The sequence below is a fragment of the Rutidosis leptorrhynchoides genome, chromosome 9, assembly GCF_046630445.1.
Source record: "Rutidosis leptorrhynchoides isolate AG116_Rl617_1_P2 chromosome 9, CSIRO_AGI_Rlap_v1, whole genome shotgun sequence".
Classification (NCBI taxonomy): Eukaryota; Viridiplantae; Streptophyta; class Magnoliopsida; order Asterales; family Asteraceae; genus Rutidosis; species Rutidosis leptorrhynchoides.
The window spans coordinates 93477085-93503482 of record NC_092341.1 but is presented as its reverse complement, the minus strand read 5'-3'; positions in this window follow the sequence as shown (position 1 = coordinate 93503482).

Sequence of the window (26398 nt, the reverse complement as noted above, 5' to 3'; positions counted from 1 at the left end):
TATTTATACGCTTATGTATATAATTTGGTTGCTTGTGTGCGGGGTGGTAAGTGATATCCGTTAGGATTCACTTTTCGTGGACCACATTTGAGTTGGGAAAAATATAGTGAGTGATATCCGCGTGGATAGCTCTTCGTTGGCTATATTCGTTTTGGATATGTAGCGAGTGGTTAATGTTTGACCTATCACTCTTCGTCGGCTACATGTGTGCGTTTGGATATGTGACGAGTGGTTAATGTTTGACCTATCACTCTTCGTCGGTCACATGTGTATATTTAGTTTGTGGCGAGTGATTAACGTTTGACCTATCGCTCTTCGTCGGCCACATGTGTGTTTGGGTAAGTGGTGAGTGTTAACCGTTTAGGGGTTCGCTCTTCGTTGGCCACTTATCGTGGGATGGTAAGCGGTTCCGCTTTTTGTCGGCCATCCTTGTGATTGAGGTAAGTGTTAACGTTTCGGTTGCACTTTTCGTCGGCCTCATAGTGCGTAGTGGTGAGTAGTTAACGATTTTGACCTACTACTCTTCGTCGGCCACTTACGCGTGCGATGGGTGGTGAGTAGTTAACGATTTTGACCTACTACTCTTCGTCGGCCACCATCGAGTCGAATGTCGACATTGGGTATATTGGGATGTGTAATTTTACTAGCATTGTATGTATTCGTTCTTGGCATGTATTATTGTTGAGATCTCTATGCTAATGATGTTGACTTGTTGTACGTACGATTAATCGTTTATTTGTTATTGCGGATTGCTAATGTTATTGTGTTGTTGTGTAGGTGTATGCAAGTAATTGGATTATGTATGTATGCGTATAAGTATTGCATTCACTAAGCATTAGCTTACCCTCTCGTTGTTTACATTTTTAGGTTCGAAGGCGGACGTGGCAAGGGTATGCTCGGGATTAGATGATTTTCCCATTTTGATACTTGCTTGGATTCGACCTAGGATTGGGTAGTTTATCCCCAACATCATGCTCGTAGTTTGTTGGAACTTAAACTCATTGGGTCGAAGTTGTATTTTGTATTAAAAGGGGTATTTTGGGCATATGTGGGCCCCGCGATGTAAAACTCGTTTTAATTAATTAATCGTGTTAGTTTTACTTATATTAATGTACGGTTAAAAGCGTTTCGTCTGAAAGTGTCGGGAACGAGTCTATCTTTTTCGCATTTAAAAAGCCCGGAGACAGGCCGTTTTGGCGCGGCGCGCCAGATGGGGGGCGCGGCGCGCGGGGTCACTGTACAGCAAATTTTTTTTTGTTTGTTTGTATTTTCACGGGGTTTGGTCGAGGGTTGGTTTGGGTTGTTACAAGTGGTATCAGAGCATGGTCTAAGGGATTTAGGTGACTTGAGATAGGCGCCTAGACTTAGACTTTTGTGTGTGCTATTATCGGGACTTGTAGGATTACGGGTCGGTTCGGGTTTCTAGTTAGTGCCTTTGAGAATAGGTGCTTTAACTATGTGTTGTTTATGTTGATACTAATTGTGTTGTTTTGTGTTGAATATCTAGCGAAATGGGTGTTGTATTCATGAGTTCGGCACGGCGTGTGAGCGTAATAATGCGTCGCGAACATTATTACGGTTGCAAGCCAAGTCATGCAAGTGATGTACAACAAGTATTGGACTAGATGGGATGCACGAACGTTGGCATACTTATGTGATGTGATTATTGTTCGTGGCGGTGTATGTGATTTACTTGTGTTGCGTTCCTAACCAAGTTCATTTCTTAGAATGAAGACGAGGAACAGACATGATAATGGTGATCAAAGCGACGACTCCGAGTTCACGGCTAAGGTTGAGGCCATCATTAAACGTTATAAAGTGGAGTTTCTCGAGGATGTTAGAAAGGTGTTCCAGGAATCGGTTGATGGGCAAGTAACCGAACTAATCGACGAACGAGTGGATGCCGCGATCGAAAAGGCATTCGAGGCTAGAAACATTTACCCTCGTGGTGAAGGGAGCGATGGTAACGGTGGACATGGAAGGCGGGACTTCCATTACAAGAACTTCAAGGATGCTCAACCTCCTATGTTTAATGGGGTGAGGGATCCGTTGAAGAGTACATGTTGGGTTTCCGATATCGAGGGGGCTTTTCGTACTAGTGAATGTCCTCCCGAGAAGAAAACGAGGTACGGGTCTAGCATGTTACGTGAAGAAGCCAAGTTGTGGTGGGATGACAAGATTCAATTGTATGGCGAGGAACAATGTATGAGCTTGTCATGGGATGAGTTCAAAGAGGAGTTCTTTAACGAGTACCGAACTTCTTCCGACCTTGATAAAATCCGGGACGAGTTACACAATTTGCGACAAGGTTCGATGGACTTGGTTACTCTCAAGTCTACCTTCTTGGCAAAGACTCGTTTTTGTCCGGAGTATGTTGGTGACGATCACAAGTTGATGAAAGATTTTTACCGTACGATGAATGATGAATTGAAGGGTAAAATTAGTCGGGGAATGGCTAAGTCTTTTGAGGAGCTATTCGAATTGGCTCGGGGTTTCGAACCGGAGGTGTCGAAGCCAAGTGTGTCTGATGTTAGTAAACGGAAGTCCGAGACTACGATGCATTCGAACAAGAAAAGTAAGAGTATTTCCGAGGGCCGCGGGAGCATGAAAAGGAGTGGCACCGGTGGTTTTGTACCCACGTGTTATAATTGCGGAGAACGCGGTCATATGTCACGCGAGTGTACGAATGCGAAGTCTAAAAAGGTTGTGTGTTTTAATTGTCGAAAGGAGGGACACCGAAAGTCGGCGTGTCCGGATTTAGTTGGTAAAGCATGAGAACCTGACGATGGTGTTCAGGTACTATTCGACTATCTTATTGAATCGTACTTATGATTGTGTTTAATGCATTTCGTGTTAGTGCGTAGTGTAAGGAGGGGTAGTGTTCCTTATGGAATTACCCTATGTTGTTGGTCCGGTTGTCGGGCGAAGGGCATAAGACTTGGTGTAACCAAGCATTCCTTGATATTGGAAAAAGTTTATACCAAGCCACATGTGTGGGTTTTGGTGTTTGGATGTTAGAGCGTGTACGCTCTCGCGTTGAGGTCGTTAAACCGTGAGGTTCGTCGGGTGGATAAAACCCGAGAGGTCTAGTGTTGATCTCGATGTGTATTGGTGAAGGAGTCTACATGATGCGACGTTAGGTGCCTTCTTCCATACCTACAAGCATAGTGTTCGACTCTGATGGTGATGCGGTTACGTTGTACTTAGGGTACCGGGGATAAAACCTTAGGTGCATGAGTGACTAGGTGAAACTTTGGTAGTTACGGCAATCGGAGAATTTGCAAGGTTAAAGTTTGGGTAAATTATGGTACACTTTTCGTTCGAAGTGTTTGAGGATAGGTTTTTAGTGTGAGATTTCGGATGATGCTCATAGTGGATCCGAAATTTGTGTCGGTACCTAGATTTGGTCGGTTTGCGGTAGAGTACAATTTCGGTTAAAATTGTACTTATGATTTTGGACTTAAATTATCACCGATGTGGTAATGTGGTAAATCTCGTTGAGAGGTAATGGACGTGTTTGACGAGCAAGGTGAAATCCCTCGGTTAAGGGATGTGTGTGTCGGATTCTCTTCTAGAGAATTATTGTTTTGTGCCTATGTGCGATATAGGTGGTTCTTGCTCGGTTGTGATGGCGATATTCGCGCGTGCGGATATTTCGTGTGCGAAAATTCCTAGATGTGTGGAATGATTCTAAGTATGTGCATATACTCAATTTGTTTATATGTATTGTGGCAAGTATTATCCAATTGCGAGGATTCAGTTTTCGTTGGCCACGGTTGAGGTGTGATAAGTAGTAAGTGTTATCCGCTAGGATTCGCTTTTCGTCGACTACTTATTGGTGTATGGAATGCGTTTTCCGTTAGTAATCGTTTTTGTTTGGCCATGTGTGGGTAGAGGTAAGTGTGATCCGTAGGGATGCGCTTTTTGTCGGCCTCTCGTCGCGTAGTGGTAAGTGGTTAACGTTTGATCTACCGCTTTTCGTCGGCCACGTACGCGTAAGGATGTGGGGCAAGTGGTATCCAATCGTGAGGATTCACTTTTCGTCGGCTCCGTTGTATTTGCTTGTTGGCCATGTTATTGTTGTGCGGTTACTTTAGCGATGTACATGATAAGGGTACGCTAAAGGGGTTACTAACTTGATACGAGGTATGGAACGTTAGCTTACTTATGTCATGCGGTCGAGGCATGAGTTTGTCCCGGTTTGGGGACGAAGCGAGACTTAGTACTCGGTTTGGTAGAATTGGTGAATCACGGAGGATGATTCTAAACAGAAAGGTAACTTTGTGTAAGGTCGCCTAAAGGATTTGTATGAAATCTTCGAATTTGGGGGAAATGTTGTGGACATCGAGTTTGGACGTATGTCGAAGGACCATGGATTTTGGTACTTGCTAATTTAAGTGACAAGGATCACGAGGACGTGATCGATTCTAAGTGGGGGAGAGTTGTAAGACCCAAATATTTATTGTACATAATGTATTTATGGTGTACGATGCGTATACGAAGTGTACGAAGCAGGTACGTGTTGCTTGCTCGAACGTCGAAGAAAACTGGACGTTGTTTGAGGTACAAAGTGTGTACGTATCTTTTCAACCCCAAATAAAGTTTGAGTTGATGTTTCAAAGCCTTACCATTAGAAAGAATATCTTATTACGTTTCCAACGATATTTGGTTCATCGAAAACGGAGCTACGGTCAAAAAGTTATGGCCAAAACAAGTTTCTGAAATCTGACCTGCAGTGTGGAGCGGCGCGCGACCTTTTGGAGCGGCGCGCCGAATGGGTCTGATGCGTTTTTTCAGCATTTTAAGTGTCTAAATGAAGGGTATTATGGTCCTTTCACTTGTGGACGGATTTGTGGCTTTTAAATCAGTTTTAGATCCACTTTTGGATCATTTTCAAGTCCACAAATACTCTCATCTTCAACCTCAAGTTCTAGAGTGAGAGTAGAGTGAGAAAGCTTGAGAAGAGGAAGAAGAAGCTTGGATTCTTCAAGTTTAAGCTCATTACTTGTGTTGTTGTTGTACTAGCTTCGTTTTCTTCAAAAGGTAAAACCCTAATTCGGATTTAGTTGTGTTAATTCGTTTATTATGCTAGGGTTTGTGTTAAAGTAGATGTAAAACCCGTTTCTTGGAAGTTTGGGGTAAACGGGTTAAGTTTTAGTGCAAGAACCCTAATATTGGTGGGTCTAGGGTTGGATGATGATATTGTGGGTTTGTAAAACTAAATTAGTTGATGAAATCACTAGCTACTTGGATTGTTGGTGATTAGGGGTGTAAACTTACAATTTGGTGTTTTGACTAGTTTTAGGTCAAAATGGGTTTTTGAGTAAACAACCCTATAAATGGCGTTTAATGGCTAAAAGAGTTAAGATTAGCTATTTCGGGAACGCGGGAAGTGATTTCATAAGTTTTGGACTTGTGAGTATTGTTTTATGCTTAATAGGGTGTAAAACACACTTTAGGACCAAATGGGCGGGTCGTGTGTTTAAATGAGTGATCGAATGACCAAACCATGTTTAAATGATGTTGTTGAGGCATAATCACAAGTCATTTGTGATTATGAAGGTTTTCGAGCGAAAAATGGTTTTTGGTCAAAGTTGGTCAATAGGATGTTCTAGGAGAACATATGTATTGTTTAAGTCGAACAAGCATTGTGAGTAGCTTATTTGCATGTATACTTTGCGTAGGTGATTTGCGTGAAGTCGGTGGAAGAAGTTAAGATCGCATGATACGTTCTTCAAGTATTTCAAGGTGAGTGGAATATTTATACGCTTATGTATATAATTTGGTTGCTTGTGTGCGGGGTGGTAAGTGATATCCGTTAGGATTCACTTTTCGTGGACCACATTTGAGTTGGGAAAAATATAGTGAGTGATATCCGCGTGGATAGCTCTTCGTTGGCTATATTCGTTTTGGATATGTAGCGAGTGGTTAATGTTTGACCTATCACTCTTCGTCGGCTACATGTGTGCGTTTGGATATGTGACGAGTGGTTAATGTTTGACCTATCACTCTTCGTCGGTCACATGTGTATATTTAGTTTGTGGCGAGTGATTAACGTTTGACCTATCGCTCTTCGTCGGCCACATGTGTGTTTGGGTAAGTGGTGAGTGTTAACCGTTTAGGGGTTCGCTCTTCGTTGGCCACTTATCGTGGGATGGTAAGCGGTTCCGCTTTTTGTCGGCCATCCTTGTGATTGAGGTAAGTGTTAACGTTTCGGTTGCACTTTTCGTCGGCCTCATAGTGCGTAGTGGTGAGTAGTTAACGATTTTGACCTACTACTCTTCGTCGGCCACTTACGCGTGCGATGGGTGGTGAGTAGTTAACGATTTTGACCTACTACTCTTCGTCGGCCACCATCGAGTCGAATGTCGACATTGGGTATATTGGGATGTGTAATTTTATTAGCATTGTACGTATTCGTTCTTGGCATGTATTATTGTTGAGATCTCTATGCTAATGATGTTGACTTGTTGTACGTACGATTAATCGTTTATTTGTTATTGCAGTTTGCTAATGTTATTGTGTTGTTGTGTAGGTGTATGCAAGTAATTGGATTATGTATGTATGCGTATAAGTATTGCATTCACTAAGCATTAGCTTACCCTCTCGTTGTTTACATTTTTAGGTTCGAAGGCGGACGTGGCAAGGGTATGCTCGGGATTAGATGATTTTCCCATTTTGATGCTTGCTTGGATTCGACCTAGGATTGGGTAGTTTATCCCCAACATCATGCTCGTAGTTTGTTGGAACTTAAACTCATTGGGTCGAAGTTGTATTTTGTATTAAAAGGGGTATTTTGGGCATATGTGGGCCCCGCGATGTAAAACTCGTTTTAATTAATTAATCGTGTTAGTTTTACTTATATTAATGTACGGTTAAAAGCGTTTCGTCTGAAAGTGTCGGGAACGAGTCTATCTTTTTCGCATTTAAAAAGCCCGGAGACAGGCCGTTTTGGCGCGGCGCGCCAGATGGGGGGCGCGGCGCGCGGGGTCACTGTACAGCAAAATTTTTTTGTTTGTTTGTATTTTCACGGGGTTTGGTCGAGGGTTGGTTTGGGTTGTTACAGCAATGAGCTATGATTTGGTTTTGATGAACTTGCCAATCTTCAAATGCTCGATGTCTAGCATTTTTATACTCTTGTGAAGCTATAAACCTTTGCATTTCTGTCATTTCATTTCCCCCTCCCACATTACCTGGCTGTTGGTTTCTCTCAACCTGTGGATGTCTACCATGGTATTGTACTGCGGCGTTATTTCGCCTCTTCAAAACCTTCGCACCATGGTATACATTTAAACCAACTGTATCGTGGGGTTCTGGTTCTTCGACTAATAATCCCCCCCCCCCCCCCCCCCCCCCCCGACTTATATCCACATTGAGATACTCAGCAATTAGTGTAATAAATATACCACCTCCTATTATACTGTGCGGTCTCATCCCCCTAACCATAGCTGATAAATAATAACCCACACAATAAGGTATACTTACAGCGCTTTGTGGGTCTCGAATACACATGTGGTAAAACAAATCCTGTTCATTTACCTTTTCCTTATTCTTACCTCGTTGTGTAATCGAATTGGCTAAAAATCTATGAATTACTCTTAACTCTGCTCTATCTATATCCAAATAAGCGTAATTTCCCCCTTTAAATCGGTGATGGCTAGTCATTTGACTCCATACACCATGCGTATCAAAATTTTCATCAATTTTCCTACCGTTCAATATCAACCCTCTACAATCGGTAGATGCTAACTCCTCAGGCGTATATATACGTAAGGCCTGAGCCATGTCTAGTAAAGACATGTGGCGCATCCAACCTCCTAACAAAAATCTAATAAAATATCGATCGGTTAAACTAGCTACCCGATCATTTATTTCTATACTACACAATAATTCTTCACACCATACTTTATATACAGGTCTACGCATATTGAATAAACGTACCCAATCGTTAAAAGTAGAATTACCATACCTCTGTGTAAGTAATTCTCTAATTGGCCCGGCTAATTCTACAGCTTCTAACGGTGCCCATTCTATTACCCTAGGTACTTCAACAGATTTAGAATGAAGAGTATGCAAGCCGCTTTGGTATTTTGGATAATCTATCCAACGTCTGTCAAATCTCAAGTTCGGGTGCAAATCTTCCAAGTGCATATCTGAAAATGTCATAACTGGATGAGGTATATCTTGTTTATAATAGCTATCAACATCCTGTTGTTCCGCATTCTCAGGAGGAGCATTGCGCGCTTGGGATGAAGATTTACCCCTTTCAGTCTGCAAAACATATCAAACACAATTTTTTGTGCTTCCAAATATGCATTAGTGTCAGCAAAATCATCAATCAAAATAATTACAATGACATGATCAATTTATATCAAACTTATGCTCATTTTCATATTTTTATCAAATCTACACTTTTTCAAATAAGCATATACGAAAATGTTCGCCAAGTTCATAAGCATTCAACTCAAATAACATGTCAAAATAATCATTACTAGCAATTAAACAAGTTTCAAATGGCATTATCTCTCAAAAATCAAGTTCATGAATTTTAGACTTTAAAAAGTCCACTTTAATTCTCAAAAATCATGTTTAGGCTCAAAGTTTGGATCATTTAACTACCTAAACATGTTACACTACTTAATTTAGCAATAATTCATGAAAAAAATCGGCCATAACCTGTTTATATCTAAAAGCCCCAAATTGCTCAAGAACACAAACCCTAGATTACTCAATATTTGAAGTTTAAAGCTTCTAATCATGTTAAATAGCATCAATCTAGGTTATACAAGCATAATACATAAACAATTTAAGCATAATTATACTAAAAAGCATCAAAATCAAATTGGGTATAAAATTGCTCAAGAACACTAATTTTCGGATTAAATGGTGTTTAGGTGTAGAAATTTACCGTTTTTCTTGAGTAATTCCTTGATAGCATCCTTCTCAACATGATTTTAGTAAAAAATGTGATGATTTTTGGTGAAAAATTTCGATTTTTGGGAGTGTTTTTCGCTATTTTTCGCAGTTTTGTGGGTGTGGAGTGAGGGACTGATCTGTTTCCAGCGTTTTATTTTTTTTTTCTGAATTTTGGCCTCTCCGCGAGTCGCGGTGATTTTGTTCTTCAAACTCCGCGAGTCGCAGCGTTTGTTTTCCTTTGTTTTAGGATGAGGTCGTTTTGGATCGATGTCCTAGTCCGTCCCTCGACAAAATTTTAAAATTTGTCTTTTTCAAGCGATTGTTTTAAAAGCTTAGATTTTTTGGGTTTTTAATGTTTTTGGCATACTTTAATTCAATAAGATTAAAAATAATGATAATAAAAGTTCTCGTCTCTCCCTCGGGTAAAGCAATTCCGGTTCAAAGACCTAGTCTTCAACTCACGACGAATTTTAAAAATCATATTTTTAACTTAGCAAAATAAAGTAAATTTTTGTTTTTAAATTCACACCAAACTTAAATTTAAAATGCATAAAATTAAAAATTCACACCAAACTTAATTAAAAATTCATATTATAAATTCACACCAAACTTAAATTTAAAATGCATAAAATTTAAAATTAATATTAAAAATTCACACCAAACTTAAATTAAATTTTATTTTTATACATACAAACTTATCTTAAAAATAATAAAATTTTCAAATATTTACAATTTTAAATATATATTAATTTTAAAAATATGGTAAAAATTAAAAATCTTTTTGGCTTTTATCCCACTTTAATCAATCAAATATTATCAAAAATATGCGCCCCTCTTTTCGGTAAAGTAATTTCAGTTCCATGACCTAATTTAACTCATGACGAATTTTTGAAATATTTTGGGTTGATTGATTAAAGATATTTATACCTTAAGAATAAACGTTAAATTTCACAGTGATGTAATAAATTTTTGAATGATATCAATAATTTCGGTCGCCAAACCTAATTTTATTCAATACCAATTTAATACTTTATAGCGAACAAATTAGCATTTATTATCAAAAGGTTAAACATGAAAATAAAAAATAAAAACTGTACAGACTTACCTGTGAGATAGTATTCTTAGTGATATGATCTATCCCATTCATAAGATAGTCGGTTTAATTAATTTTCCATGGCTAAATAGGCGTAACCTCGAGCATTCGGTGTTTTTTCTTCTAAACATATGAACGGTGCGTCTCTGCATAACGTAACAAATTCGGTGTTTGAATAGGTTTGATTATTTGAACATTTACCTCCATGTGACCATTTTCCGCATTTGTGACATCTTTCAAGGTGTCGTGCTCTTCTTTTCGCTGCGGATTTTGATTTTCCTTTACCAAATTGTAACTTATTATCTTCGCATCTGGATTCTTTTCTTACTCCGTCCAATCTTTCTCTGATTACTGATACTAGTTCACTCGGAAGTGTGTCATTATTACGTTTAGTGATCAAAGCGTGTAGCATTAGACCATGGTTTAGTTCACAGGAAGTCTTCATTTCGTAAAAACCTAAAAAAATAAAAATTCAGAATGGGGGGAGAAGACTAGTTCTTTAGGGTCTGCTAGGGAAAGACCATTCGGGTTCCATTTTCGAGAACTACACGAAAACAGAAAATCTAACTCTAACAGAAATACATATTATCCTTTAAAAGACTTGATTCTCCCCACACTTGGTTAGCTGTGGTATCGAAATTGTGATTAACTTCATTGTCAACTTCCATTGGACTATCTATGTAATGTTTAACTCTGTGAACATTAACTTTAAATTCAATTCCATTTGAATTTATTAATTCTACTGTTCTGTATGGGAAAACTCTTTTGACTATGAATGGTCCAGACCATCTTGATTTCAATTTTCCAGGAAATAGCTTGAATCGTGAATTGAAAATAAGAACTCTGTCTCCTTCTTTAAATTCTTTTAAACTTTTGATTCTTTTATCATGCTATTTCTTCGTTCTTTCTTTATAGATTAATGAATTTTCGTATGCTTCATGTCTTAATTCTTCTAATTCGTTTAGTTGACTTAACCGTAGACGTCCAGCTTCATGTAGATCAAGATTACATGTCTTCAAAGACCAAAATGCTTTATGTTCAATTTCTACTGGAAGATGACATGCTTTTCCGTAAACGAGTTTAAAAGGTGTGGTTCCAATTGGAGTTTTGTAGGCTGTTCTAAAAGCCCAGAGTGCATCCTCCAATTTTATGGACCATTCCTTCGAATTTGATCCTAATGTTTTCTCTAGAATACGTTTAAAAGCTCGGTTGGTATTTTTAACTGGTCCACTTGTTTGTGGATGATATGCAGTGGAGATTTTATGAGTTACTCCATATCTTTTGAGAACTTTCTCAAGTTGATTATTACAGAAATGAGTTCCCCGATCACTTATTAAAGCTTTCGGTGTTCCAAACCTTGCAAAAAGACGTTTTAAAAAGTTGACTACAACTCGTGCATCGTTAGTTGGGAGAGCTTGTGCGTCCGCCCATTTAGATACATAATCAATGGCTACGAGAATATAGAGATTATTATGAGATTTTGGAAATGGACCCATAAAGTCAATACCCCAAATGTTAAATACTTCACATACTTGAATGACATTTTGTGGCATTTCATCACGTTGACTTATTTTTCCGGCCCTTTGACAAGCATCTCAGGATTTGCAAAGAAGGTGTGCGTCTTTGTAAATTGTAGGCCAATAGAATCCAGCATCATAAACTTTTCTTGCTGTTAGTTGAGGCCCATAATGCCCTCCTGTTGGTCCTGTGTGACAATGATTTAAGATTTTACTAGCTTCATCTCCGAATACACATCGGCGTATTATTCCATCTGGACAACTTTTAAACAGATGTGGATCTTCCCAAAAATAGTGTTTTATATCATTGAAGAATTTCTTTCGTTTTTGGTACGATAATCCTTTTTCAAGAAATCCACATACTAAGTAGTTTGCATAGTCTGCAAACCATGGTATTTCATTATAATCTATCTTCAATAGATATTCATCAGGAAAGTTGTCTTGTATGGCCGATTCATTTAGAACTTCTAATTAGGGATTTTCAAGACGAGAAAGATGATCAGCGGCGAGATTTTCTGCTCCTCTTTTATCTCGGATTTCAATATCGAACTCTTGTAAGAGTAAGATCTAACGGATTAATCTTGGTTTGGCATCTTATTTCGAAAATAGGTATCTAAGAGCAGAATGGTCGGTATAGACCACCGTTTTTGCTAGAACGAGATATGAACGAAATTTGTCAAAAGCAAATACAATAGCAAGGAGTTCTTTTTCAGTAGTTATGTAATTCGTTTGTGCTCCTTGTAACATCTTACTAGCATAATATATAGGTTGAAATCGTTTTTCAATCCTTTGTCCTAAAACGGCTCCCATTGCAAAATCACTTGCATCGCACATAAGTTCAAACGGTAGATTCCAATTTGGTGTTATCATGATCGGCGCATTTGTCATAACCCGTCCTTAACTATAAGAACGCGTTAGATAACGTATGATTTCATTGCGAGGTATTGACCTCTATATGAGACATTTTTAAAAGAAAAACTGCATATATTATACATTACAAACCACAACCATTATTTTTGTTACAAGCTTAAGACAATAAAAAGAAGATTAACGTTTAGCGATAATCTTCGACTTACAAACTTTACAAATGATGACAACAACACGGTTTTTAGCATATTTTACAATACAACATCTCGGATATGCAGTTTTATTTTTGACACAAACATGCGTACGCAAGATCCTGGTTAGATCCAACATGATGCAGCGGAAGCTTTAGAAATCACCTGAGAATAGACATGTTTTAAAAAGGTCAACATAAAGTTGGTGAGATATAGGTTTAATACCGGCAGCAATATATATATAGACCACAAGATTTCGTATATAAACAGTTTAATAAAAGTATTCTAAGTGGTTGAGCACTTGGTAACCATACTTAACATTTTCACGTCGCATATTCCCTTTAATATGAAATCTTACTACACCGTACCAAGTGTAGTCACAAAACGAAGTACTGTGCAACCGTTGAATACTGGTCGTCCAGTCCGGTTAGGGTTGTCAGGCCCGATAGATCTATCAACAGGATTCGCGTTTACAATACCGCTGTAAATATTAGTTACCAAGCTACAGGGAAGTATGCCAGTGGTACAACTCAACGTAGAATATATTTTTCAGTTACTTGTGTCCATATCGTAAAACATAAAATACATGTATTCTCATCCCGAAATATTTAGAGTTTAAAAGTGGGACTATATACTCACTCTTGTCTTGATGATATATATAATTTGACTCGGTCTTCCGGTTGATATCACGAACCTATCCATATATAATATATCAATATGTTTTCATTTTAAAACAAATGTTATATATATATATACTTGTTATACTTTTAATACTTTGAATATTTCCTTAGTCCGAAGTTAGCTGTCCGAGGTTAGCAATTCAATTTTTAATGGTTCATTTTTTAGATGTTTAATATACCCGCAATAAATAAAACCCCCAACGAAATAAATAAAACCCCAACGTATATGTATTGGTCGAGATTAATCTTGACCCATGGTACCGGTGTTGTCAAATGACGTGTTGCGTACATAAAGTACCGGTGTTGTCAAATGACGTGTTGCGTACAATCATGGGATCTTATGATTAATCTTCTCGTGTTGCTTACGGGTGATCCTGAACCATATGAAATTGAATTATGAGTACATATATATAAAATATCATGTTATCTTAGAAGTATGTGATTTTATGTAAATTTTTCCAATGAATCCCGAAGTTGAAAATGTCTAGGATAGCCAATTTTGTTTCGGTCATAGTTTCTTCGTTACAAGTCCGTTTTCGTTGATTCAAATTGCCATCTTCTTGGATCGAGTTCTTCTTTAAGACTATGAACTGTAAATACCTTGGTTTGTATTCAAAATCATACGGCATAAGTGAAAGTTTAGTGAAACATATGAAGTTAAACATTTTTGTTACAACAAAATCATTTAATGACCATTTTTCCAAAAATACTTATACTTTGAAAAACCAAGTTTTACCTTGTTAAATTAACATATAAATAAGTTATGTTACATGTCTTGAAGTATTTTAAAAGTTAAGTTAGAAGGATCTATTTAGTTTGCAACAAGTTTGAAAACATTCAAACTATGTTCTTGTTGTTAAACTTTTGTACCACAAAATAAGATAGCTATATATATATGAATTGAATAAGGTTATGAACATAGATTCTACCTCAAGTTCCTTGGATAAGTTTGCTGTAAAAGAGGAGTAAGAAGCTAGAATCAAAAGGGTGATAGAAGTGGATGAAAGATTGGAAGTAAGTTGGTGTTCTTGGAGGGTTTTCTTGAAATGTTTTTGTATGGTTTTCTTATGGTGTTTTAGTATGGTTTTTGAAGCTAGATCTTTATGGAATTTTGCTGGGTTGTTATGGAGTTTAGAGAGTAAGAAAGAGTGTGTGTTTTAGCTAGGAAATTGAAGTAGTAAATGAAGCAAAATGATCATGTATATATACACCCTAAAAACGTGTTTTATGAGGTATATGGACAAAAATTCCAAGCTATCATTTTATGTATCTAGTCCTAATTGCTTCCAAATTCAATTACCTAGCCCTCATGGCATGAATAATGGCTGGTTAGGTGGTGATTTTGATGTGTATTTACTATTAGTAAATACGTATAGGAGCTTGGTATGATACGAGTACAAATACTCTAGGTATACGTATAGAAATTTTGTGAAAAATGGAATGAGGATTCAAATATAGCTATCTTTTGTGAATATACTTATATGGTTTTATGTATTTAAGTCTTTAAAAGTGATTAAATACATTACTTATACAATATATGTATAAACATTATATGTCTTAAGTATTTATGTCAAATAACGTTACGTATAGTTATCGTTTTGAAAACTTAAGTTAGTAGTTTCAAAATACACATATAACTTGTTGTTATTAATACAAAATGAGATATTAAAACATTTATTAATCATGTTAAATATGTATATATACATTTATATACACAAACGTATAATTATCATATATTGTATAGTTCGTGATATCATCGGTCAAACTAGACGGTCAAACGTTGTGTAAAACTCTTTTCGGAAATATAAATCTCGACAATTTGGATTGCTTATCATGTTGGCAAGGTTTAATTTATGTAAATATCAATCTTATAAGTATAGAACGATCGAAAAAGTGCGGGTCGTTACATTACCTCCCCGTTAAATAAATTTCGTCCCGAAATTTTAAAATTGTACCTATTTTGCGTTATCGAGAAACAAGTGTGGATACTTTTGTTTCATTTGATCCTCTCGTTCCCACGTAAACTCGGGACCTCTTCTAGCATTCCAACGAACCTTAACAATCGGTATATTGCTCTGTTTGAGCTGTTTAACTTCACGGTCCATGATTTCAATTGGTTCTTCGACGAATTGTAGTTTCTCGTCGACATGGATTTCTTCAAGAGGAATGGTGAGGTCTTCCTTTGCAAGACACTTCTTAAGGTTCGAGACGTGAAAGGTATTATGTACTCCGGCGAGTTGTTGCGGTAACTCGAGTCGATAAGCTACCGGTCCAATGCGTTCGATGATCTTAAACGGGCCTACGTACCTTGGGTTCAGTTTACCCCTTTTTCCAAAACGTATCACACCTTTCCAAGGTGACACCTTTAGCATAACCATGTCCCCAACCTGAAACTCTAATGGTTTCCTTCGGACATCGGCGTAGCTCTTTTGGCGACTGCGGGCTGTTTTTAATCTCTCCTTGATTTGCACTATCTTCTCAGTCGTTTCATGTATGATCTCGGGACCAGTTAATTGTCGATCTCCTACTTCATTCCAACAGATAGGAGATCTACACTTCCTTCCATACAATGCTTCGAATGGCGCAGCTCCAATGCTCGCATGATAACTATTATTATACGAGAATTCTGCTAACGGTAGATATTTATCCCATCCGTTTCCAAAATCGATCACACATGCCCTGAGCATGTCTTCAAGAGTCTGAATTGTTCTTTCACTCTGCCCGTCGGTCTGCGGATGATATGCGGTACTCATATCCAAACGAGTTCCTAGTGCCTCCTGTAGTGATTGCCAAAACTTTGAGGTAAATCTACTATCACGATCGGATATAATGGAAATAGGTATTCCATGCCTTGAAACAACTTCCTTTATATACAATCGTAATAGTTTCTCCATTCTATCTGTTTCCTTTATAGGCAAGAAATGTGCAGACTTGGTGAGACGATCAACAATCACCCAAATGGTGTCGTATCCCCAGGCAGTCTTTGGTAACTTCGTGATGAAATCCATGGTAATACCATCCCATTTCCATTCTGGGATTTCTGGTTGTTGAAGTAACCCTGACGGCTTTTGATGTTCTGCTTTGACTTTGGAACAAGTCAAACATTCCCCAACATATGTTGCAACGTCGGTCTTTAAGTTAGGCCACCAATAACGTGTCTTAAGATCTTGATACATCTTTCCAACTCCAGGATGTATCGAGTATCTTGTCTTATGTGCCTCGTTCAATATCAACTTCCTTAATCCACCCAACTTCGGTACCCAAATACGGTTTGCAAAATATCGAATTCCATCTTCCCGTATAACGAGTTGCTTCTCATACTTTTTCATTATTTCATTTCCTATATTTTCTTTAGTAAGTGCTTCTCGTTGAACTTCTTTGATTTGTGAGTTGAGATTCATGCGAATTTTTATGTTCATCGCTCGTACTCGAATTGGTTCTCGTTCCTTTCTGCTTAGTGCGTCAGCCACCACATTCGCTTTCCCGGGATGATAACGAATTTCACAATCATAGTCATTTATTAACTCGACCCACCTACGTTGCCTCATGTTCAATTGTTTCTGATCAAAAATATGTTGAAGGCTTTTATGATCAGTAAACACAGTGAATTTAACCCCATACAAGTAGTGTCTCCACATCTTCAATGCAAACACGACTGCTCCCAATTCTAGATCATGCGTCGTATAATTTCGCTCGTGAATCTTCAATTGTCGGGATGCGAATGCAATAACTTTCTTCCGTTGCATAAGAACACAACCAAAACCTTGTCGCGAAGCGTCACAATATATTTCAAAATCATCGTTCCCTTCTGGTAACGATAATATAGGCGCCGTAGTTAACTTCTTCTTCAGTATTTGAAATGCGTTCTCCTGCTCCGAGGTCCATTCATATTTCTTCCCTTTTTGCGTTAATGCTGTCAACGGCTTAGCTATTCGGGAAAAATCTTGAATAAACCTTCTATAATAACCGGCTAAACCCAAAAATTGGCGTATCTGCGTTGGTGTCTTAGGAGTCTCCCATTTTTCAATAGCTTCAGTTTTTGCTGGATCAACCTGAATTCCTTCGCTATTAACAACGTGACCAAGAAATTGCACTTCTTTCAACCAGAAAGCACACTTAGAAAATTTAGCATAAAGTTGTTCTTTTCTCAACAATTCTAATATCAACCTTAAATGCTCTTCATGCTCTTGCTCACTCTTGGAATAGATAAGAATATCATCAATGAAAACGATAACAAACTTATCCAAATACGGACTACAAACTCGATTCATGAGGTCCATGAATACAGCTGGCGCATTCGTCAATCCAAACGGCATAACCAAAAATTCGTAATGACCATAACGTGTCCGAAAAGCAGTTTTCGGAATGTCCTCTTCTTTGACGCGAAGTTGATGATAACCCGATCTTAGATCGATTTTCGAATAAACACATGATCCTTGCAATTGATCAAATAAGTCATCAATTCTCGGTAGTGGATACCGATTCTTGATAGTTAACTTATTTAATTCACGATAATCTATACACATCCTAAAAGATCCATCTTTCTTCTTAACAAACAAAATTGGAGCTCCCCACGGTGAAGTACTTGGTCGTATAAATCCACGATCCAGTAATTCTTTTAACTGACTTTGAAGTTCTTTTAACTCGGACGGTGCAAGTCTATATGGAGCACGAGCCACTGGTGCAGCTCCTGGTACTAAATCTATTTGAAATTCTACCGATCTAAATGGAGGTAATCCCGGCAATTCTTCCGGTAAAACTTCAGGAAAATCTCTTGCCACAGGCACGTCGTTGATACACTTTTCTTTCTTTTCGACCTTATTAACATGTGCTAAAATAGCGTAACATCCCTTTTCTAAACACTTCTTGGCTTTCAAACAGCTAATGAGTTTTAGTTTTGAATTACCCTTCTCTCCATAAATCATCACCGGTATTTTATCCTTACCAGGAATACGAATTGCCTTCTTAGCACAAACAACTTCCGCTCCTATTTTGGACATCCAGTCCATGCCGACTATTACATCAAAACCTCCTAATTCTACGGGTATTAAGTCGATTTTAAACGTTTCTCCGGCTAGATTTATTTCACAATCACGACAAATTTTATCGGCTTTAATTAGTTTACCATTAGCTAACTCAATCAAGTACTTAGCATCTAGAGGTAATGATGAACAATTCAATTTAGTGTAAAAATTTCTACACACGTAACTTCTATCGGCGCCAGTATCAAATAAAATAGATGCTGATAAGTTATTAATGGTAAACGTACCCGTAACAAGTTCCGGGTCTTCACGTGCCTCTCTAGCATTAATAACAAACGCTCTTCCACGTGCAGGTTCGCCATTCTGATTCGGGCACTGGCTCTTATAGTGACCTTGTTTTCCACACCCAAAACAAGTAATGTTAGCCAAAGCAGTTCTATTTGCGTTGGTGGCAGGAGTCTTGTTACCATTTGCATTTGTAACGAGAGCCTTACAATCTTCAGCAAGATGTCCCTGTCGATTGCATTTGGTGCACAACACACTACAGTAACCAAAGTGATGTTTGTGACAACGGTTGCATAAAGGACTTTGTCCTTTGTAACCAAAGCCTGAACCGCTACCCGCACCTTTCGGGGTTTCTGATTTCTTAAAAGATTGTTGTTGGTAACCTCGATCATAATTTCCGTTCCACTTTCTTTTGTTGCTCGATACCTTCACATCAGCAGTGAATGCTTTCTTATCCAAGATGACTTGATCCATTAGCTCGTTCGCCATGGTTATAGCTTCATGAATTGTCTTAGGCTTCGACGCCGTAACGTTTGCCTTGACCTTTCTGGGCAAACCACCTTTGTACATTTCAATCTTCCGTGCTTCGGTTGGAACCAATTCAGGACATAGTAAAACCAATTCCATGAATCGCTGATTGTAGTTGGTGATTTCAGTACCAACCACCTTCAAACTTCGTAACTCATCTTCTAACTTAATAACCTCATTCCTTGGACAATACTCGGTGATTATCATTGCTTTGAATTCTTCCCATGGAGTATCATAAGCTACATCTCCTCCTACCGCCTTCACATAATTCTTCCACCATGTGAGTGCACTATCTTGTAAAGTGCACGATGCAAACTTGGTCATGTCTTTTTCATCACAACCACTGATTTTAAACACCGTCTCCATCTTTTCTATCCATCGGGTTAAACCGATCGGTCCTTCCGTTCCACTGAATGATGAAGGTTTGCAAGCTTGGAAAGTCTTGTAAGTACATCCTACACGAGGATTTGGGTTAACTGCAGCAGCTCTTGCAGCCTCAACCCATAACATTCTGTCGTTCACTCGCTGGTTGATGAGTTCCTCGAGTTCTTGTTCCGTCATTCGATTCAATCGCGCCATTTCCTAATGAAAGAAAATAATTATTCACATGGAATATTATAGATGTAGTGTGTATTTATAGTACATTTATAGCTTGTTAATAATATGAACCAGGTATTATTATAAAAGCCTTTTCTTCTTATTAGCGTTTTATAATTATATCTAGGGTAGTACCTACCCGTTACTGTTCATACTTAATAGCTTAGTACAGAACCAATTACTACAATCTAAATAATACTTAACCATGGAGAATTATTGCATTTCATACTTCGCTATTTTACATATGCTTATCTTACATCGAACATTAAACAAACCACACTAATAATATTATACAAAACATTATTTGATTCCATGGCTTAATACGGCAGTGCATCGTTCGGTCTATTTTCTAGGGCGTTTAGTTCCAATGAATGGCCTAACGCTTATCCTAGCTGTCTGCCTACGTTTTGGCTGAGGAGCCGAAGAACTAGATGCGGGGATAGCACTAATAGGAATAGCGGGAATAGGGGTGGTAGTGTTGAGTGGAATTGGTGCCACGTCATTCTCACTAAGTTCGGGATTTGAATTTTCTAATTCATTCGCTTTTCGTTTCTTTCCTTGATCGAATTTTTCTTTCGTAATTTCTAGTATTTCTTCCTCGGGTTCACTTTCTTCTTCGGGTTCACTTTCCTCTTCGGGTTCACTTTCCTCCTCGGGTTCACTTTCCGATTTTTCTATAGTTGGTTCATCCGGAAATTGTGAGTCTTCCCCAAAAATACCACTTTCGTCATCGGATATGTTAATGACTGAAACACAATCTGAAGGTTCTGATTCGGAGTCGCTGAATGTGATAATAAGTTTCGAGCCCGACATCTATCACATAACAACTAACCCATTAGTACTTACATAATATTTACATATAAATTTTTAACCAACAGTGATAAGCAATGGTTTTTAAAATCAGACCCGGTCAAAGTCCAGACTTTACTAATGTATCCTAACAACTTCTTAGTTAGACACACTAATGCAAACCTGGTTCGCTAAGACCAACGCTCTGATACCACATGTCATAACCCGTCCTTAACTATAAGAACGCGTTAGATAACGTATGATTTCATTGCGAGGTATTGACCTCTATATGAGACATTTTTAAAAGAAAAACTGCATATATTATACATTACAAACCACAACCATTATTTTTGTTACAAGCTTAAGACAATAAAAAGAAGATTAACGTTTAGCGATAATCTTCGACTTACAAACTTTACAAATGATGACAACAACACGGTTTTTAGCATATTTTACAATACAACATCTCGGATATGCAGTTTTATTTTTGACACAAACATGCGTACGCAAGATCCTGGTTAGATCCAACATGATGCAGCGGAAGCTTTAGAAATCACCTGAGAATAGACATGTTTTAAAAAGGTCAACATAAAGTTGGTGAGATATAGGTTTAATACCGGCAGCAATATATATATAGACCACAAGATTTCGTATATAAACAGTTTAATAAAAGTATTCTAAGTGGTTGAGCACTTGGTAACCATACTTAACATTTTCACGTCGCATATTCCCTTTAATATGAAATCTTACTACACCGTACCAAGTGTAGTCACAAAACGAAGTACTGTGCAACCGTTGAATACTGGTCGTCCAGTCCGGTTAGGGTTGTCAGGCCCGATAGATCTATCAACAGGATTCGCGTTTACAATACCGCTGTAAATATTAGTTACCAAGCTACAGGGAAGTATGCCAGTGGTACAACTCAACGTAGAATATATTTTTCAGTTACTTGTGTCCATATCGTAAAACATAAAATACATGTATTCTCATCCCGAAATATTTAGAGTTTAAAAGTGGGACTATATACTCACTCTTGTCTTGATGATATATATAATTTGACTCGGTCTTCCGGTTGATATCACGAACCTATCCATATATAATATATCAATATGTTTTCATTTTAAAACAAACGTTATATATATATATACTTGTTATACTTTTAATACTTTGAATATTTCCTTAGTCCGAAGTTAGCTGTCCGAGGTTAGCAATTCAATTTTTAATGGTTCATTTTTTAGATGTTTAATATACCCGCAATAAATAAAACCCCCAACGAAATAAATAAAACCCCAACGTATATGTATTGGTCGAGATTAATCTTGACCCATGGTACCGGTGTTGTCAAATGACGTGTTGCGTACATAAAGTACCGGTGTTGTCAAATGACGTGTTGCGTACAATCATGGGATCTTATGATTAATCTTCTCGTGTTGCTTACGGGTGATCCTGAACCATATGAAATTGAATTATGAGTACATATATATAAAATATCATGTTATCTTAGAAGTATGTGATTTTATGTAAATTTTTCCAATGAATCCCGAAGTTGAAAATGTCTAGGATAGCCAATTTTGTTTCGGTCATAGTTTCTTCGTTACAAGTCCGTTTTCGTTGATTCAAATTGCCATCTTCTTGGATCGAGTTCTTCTTTAAGACTATGAACTGTAAATACCTTGGTTTGTATTCAAAATCATACGGCATAAGTGAAAGTTTAGTGAAACATATGAAGTTAAACATTTTTGTTACAACAAAATCATTTAATGACCATTTTTCCAAAAATACTTATACTTTGAAAAACCAAGTTTTACCTTGTTAAATTAACATATAAATAAGTTATGTTACATGTCTTGAAGTATTTTAAAAGTTAAGTTAGAAGGATCTATTTAGTTTGCAACAAGTTTGAAAACATTCAAACTATGTTCTTGTTGTTAAACTTTTGTACCACAAAATAAGATAGCTATATATATATGAATTGAATAAGGTTATGAACATAGATTCTACCTCAAGTTCCTTGGATAAGTTTGCTGTAAAAGAGGAGTAAGAAGCTAGAATCAAAAGGGTGATAGAAGTGGATGAAAGATTGGAAGTAAGTTGGTGTTCTTGGAGGGTTTTCTTGAAATGTTTTTGTATGGTTTTCTTATGGTGTTTTAGTATGGTTTTTGAAGCTAGATCTTTATGGAATTTTGCTGGGTTGTTATGGAGTTTAGAGAGTAAGAAAGAGTGTGTGTTTTAGCTAGGAAATTGAAGTAGTAAATGAAGCAAAATGATCATGTATATATACACCCTAAAAACGTGTTTTATGAGGTATATGGACAAAAATTCCAAGCTATCATTTTATGTATCTAGTCCTAATTGCTTCCAAATTCAATTACCTAGCCCTCATGGCATGAATAATTGCTGGTTAGGTGGTGATTTTGATGTGTATTTACTATTAGTAAATACGTATAGGAGCTTGGTATGATACGAGTACAAATACTCTAGGTATACGTATAGAAATTTTGTGAAAAATGGAATGAGGATTCAAATATAGCTATCTTTTGTGAATATACTTATATGGTTTTATGTATTTAAGTCTTTAAAAGTGATTAAATACATTACTTATACAATATATGTATAAACATTATATGTCTTAAGTATTTGTGTCAAATAACGTTACGTATAGTTATCGTTTTGAAAACTTAAGTTAGTAGTTTCAAAATACACATATAACTTGTTGTTATTAATACAAAATGAGATATTAAAACATTTATTAATCATGTTAAATATGTATATATACATTTATATACACAAACGTATAATTATCATATATTGTATAGTTCGTGATATCATCGGTCAAACTAGACGGTCAAACGTTGTGTAAAACTCTTTTCGGAAATATAAATCTCGACAATTTGGATTGCTTATCATGTTGGCAAGGTTTAATTTATGTAAATATCAATCTTATAAGTATAGAACGATCGAAAAAGTGCGGGTCGTTACAGCATTAGTGAGTTTCTCTTTAAGAATATTAAAAGATTTGATGCATTCATCTGAAAAGATGAATGGAGCATCCTTTTCTAGGAGTTTATTCATAGGAGTGGCAATTTTAGAAAAATCTTTTATGAAACGTCGATAAAAACCGGCATGCCCTAGAAAACTCCTAACTCCTCTAACATTGGTGGGATGCGGAAGTTTAGCAATTACATCTACTTTAGCTCTATCCACTTCAATTCCTTCTTTTGAAATTTTATGTCCAAGAACGATGCCTTCTTTAACCATGAAATGGCATTTCTCCCAATTAAGTACTAGATTTGATTGTTCGCATCTAATAAGCATTCGTTCCAGATTAACTAGACATGATTCAAATGTATCACCGAAGACTGAAAAGTCATCTACGAAAACTTCCATGCATTCTTCTATCATGTCGTGAAAAATCGCCATCATGCACCTTTGAAAGGTTGCAGGGGCGTTGCAAAGTCCAAATGGCATGCGTTTGTAAGCAAAAGTACCATAAGGGCACGTGAACGTGGTTTTCTCTTGATCTTCGGGTGCTATTGGAATTTGAAAATATCCGGAAAATCCATCAAGAAAACAATAATAACTATTTCTGGCTAATCTTTCCAACATTTGATCAATGAAAGGTAAGGGAAAGTGATCTTTTCTGGTGGCGTCATTTAATTTTCTTTAATCAATACATACACGCCATCCTGTTACAGTCCTAGTAGGAATAAGCTCATTTTTTTCATTTGTGATGACAGTCATGCCACCCTTCTTAGGCACGCATTGAACTGGGCTTACCCATGGACTATCAGAAATTGGATAAATTAAACCTGCATCTAGCAGTTTAATTATTTCTTTTTAACAACATCTTGCATATTAGGATTTAGTCTTCGTTGGCGTTGCACATACGTTTTATGACCTTCTTCCATAAGGATTTTATGTGTGCAATACGAAGGACTTATTCCTTTAATATCATGAATCTTCCATGCAATGGCTGGTTTATGAGCTTTCAAAACAGAAATGAGTTGTGATTTTTCATTTTCAGTAAGAGAAGACGATATTATTACAGGTAATTCCGATTCACCATGTAAATAAGCGTATTCCAAATGGCTTGGAAGTGGTTTTAACTCTAATGTTGGAGGTTCTTCTATCGATGATTTATATCGATATCTGTCTTCTTCTTTTAGAATTTGAATGTCTTCTGTTGTTGGTTCATATCCATTAGCTATTAGTGTAGCTAACATTTCAACTTCATCAATTGGTTCAGTTCCTTCTCCTAAAGAACATTCTCCTGTTCCTTGTAATTCTGGAAATTCTTCTAATAATTCTGCATGTGAATCTATAGTTTGAATATAATAACATGTATCATCTGCAGATTGCGGTTGTTGCATTGCTCTATCAACTGAAAAGGTAACACTCTCGTCCTCTATACTTAGGGTCAGTTTCTTACCAAACACGTCTATCATTGCTTTAGCCGTGTTTAAGAATGGTCTTCCTAATATGAGAGGAACTTGAGAATCTTCTTCCATGTCCAGAACAACAAAATCTACTGGAAATACTAAAGTACCAACTTTAACTAGCATGTTCTCCATTATTCCTCTAGGATATTTTATTGATCGATCGGCTAGTTGTATGCTTATTCTTGTTGGTTTCAATTCTCCAAGGTCTAGTTTAGCGTATAGTGAATACGGCATTAAATTTATACTAGCACATAAGTCTGCTAATCCTTCTATTGAACTAAGACTACCCAGAAAACATGGAATTGTGAAACTTCCTGGATCAGATAGTTTTTCTGGTATCTTATTCAACAGCACTGCTGAACAATTAGCATTCTTAGTAACAGCCGAGAGTTCTTCCATTTTCTTTCTATTCGTGATTAGATCTTTCAAGAATTTAGCATATCTAGGCATTCCTGAAATCACATCAATGAAAGGAAGATTTACATTTATCTGTTTAAACATATCCAAGAATTTGGATTGCTCGGCTTCAAGTTTTTCTTTTTTCATTTTACTTGGGTAAGGAAGTGGTGGTTGGTATGGTTTAACATAAGGTTTAGCCTTAACTATGTTATCTTCATTAACCTTTTCAACTACCGGTTCTTTTTCCTTATCTTGATCAGGTTGTGGTTCTTGTGGAGTAGCAATAGCTTCATCAGAAGTTACAGGTATTTCAGGTGGTTTAAGTGTTGTACCACTTCTTGTGGTAATGGCTTTAGCTGTTTCATTCCGGGGGTTAGCATTTGTATCACTAGGTAAACTTCCCGATTTTCTTTCACCTATTAACCTTGCTAGGTTACTTACTTCTTGTTCCAAGTTTTGAATAGAAGCTTGTTGATTTCTAAATGCTTGAGCATTTTGTTCATTAGTTTGTTTCTGAGATGTGAAAAACTGCGTTTGAGTTTCAACTAGCTTTGTCATTATATCTTCTAAATTCGGCTTTTTATCATTGGGTTGTGGTGGTTTGTTTTGAAAATTAGGTCTTTGCTGGTTATAAGTATTATTGGATACTTGTTGATTGCTAGGACCTTGTTGGTTGTTGTATGGAATATTTCGATTATAATTCTGGTTTTGATTGTAGATCGGTCTTGGCGGTTGATAATTATTCTGATAATTATTTCCAGGCCTTTGGTTTAGATATTAAACATTCTCTCTTTGTTCCATTGTTAGTTCAATACTGAGACAATCTTTTGCCAAATGTGGTCCTCCACACTGCTCACAACTAATTCGTATTGAGTGGATATCTTTAGTCATCTTTTCCATCCGTCTCTCGACAGCATCTATCTTTGCAGAAATGGAATCTAAGTCATGGCTAGAATCGGCTCTAGCTGCTTTAGATGATCTAACGATATCTTTTTCTTGGTGCCACTCATGTGAGTGGGAAGCAGTGTTATCAATAATTTTGTAAGCATCAGTTTCGGTTTTCTTCATAATAGAACCACCAGCTGCTATATCGATGTCTTTCCTTGTAGTGATGT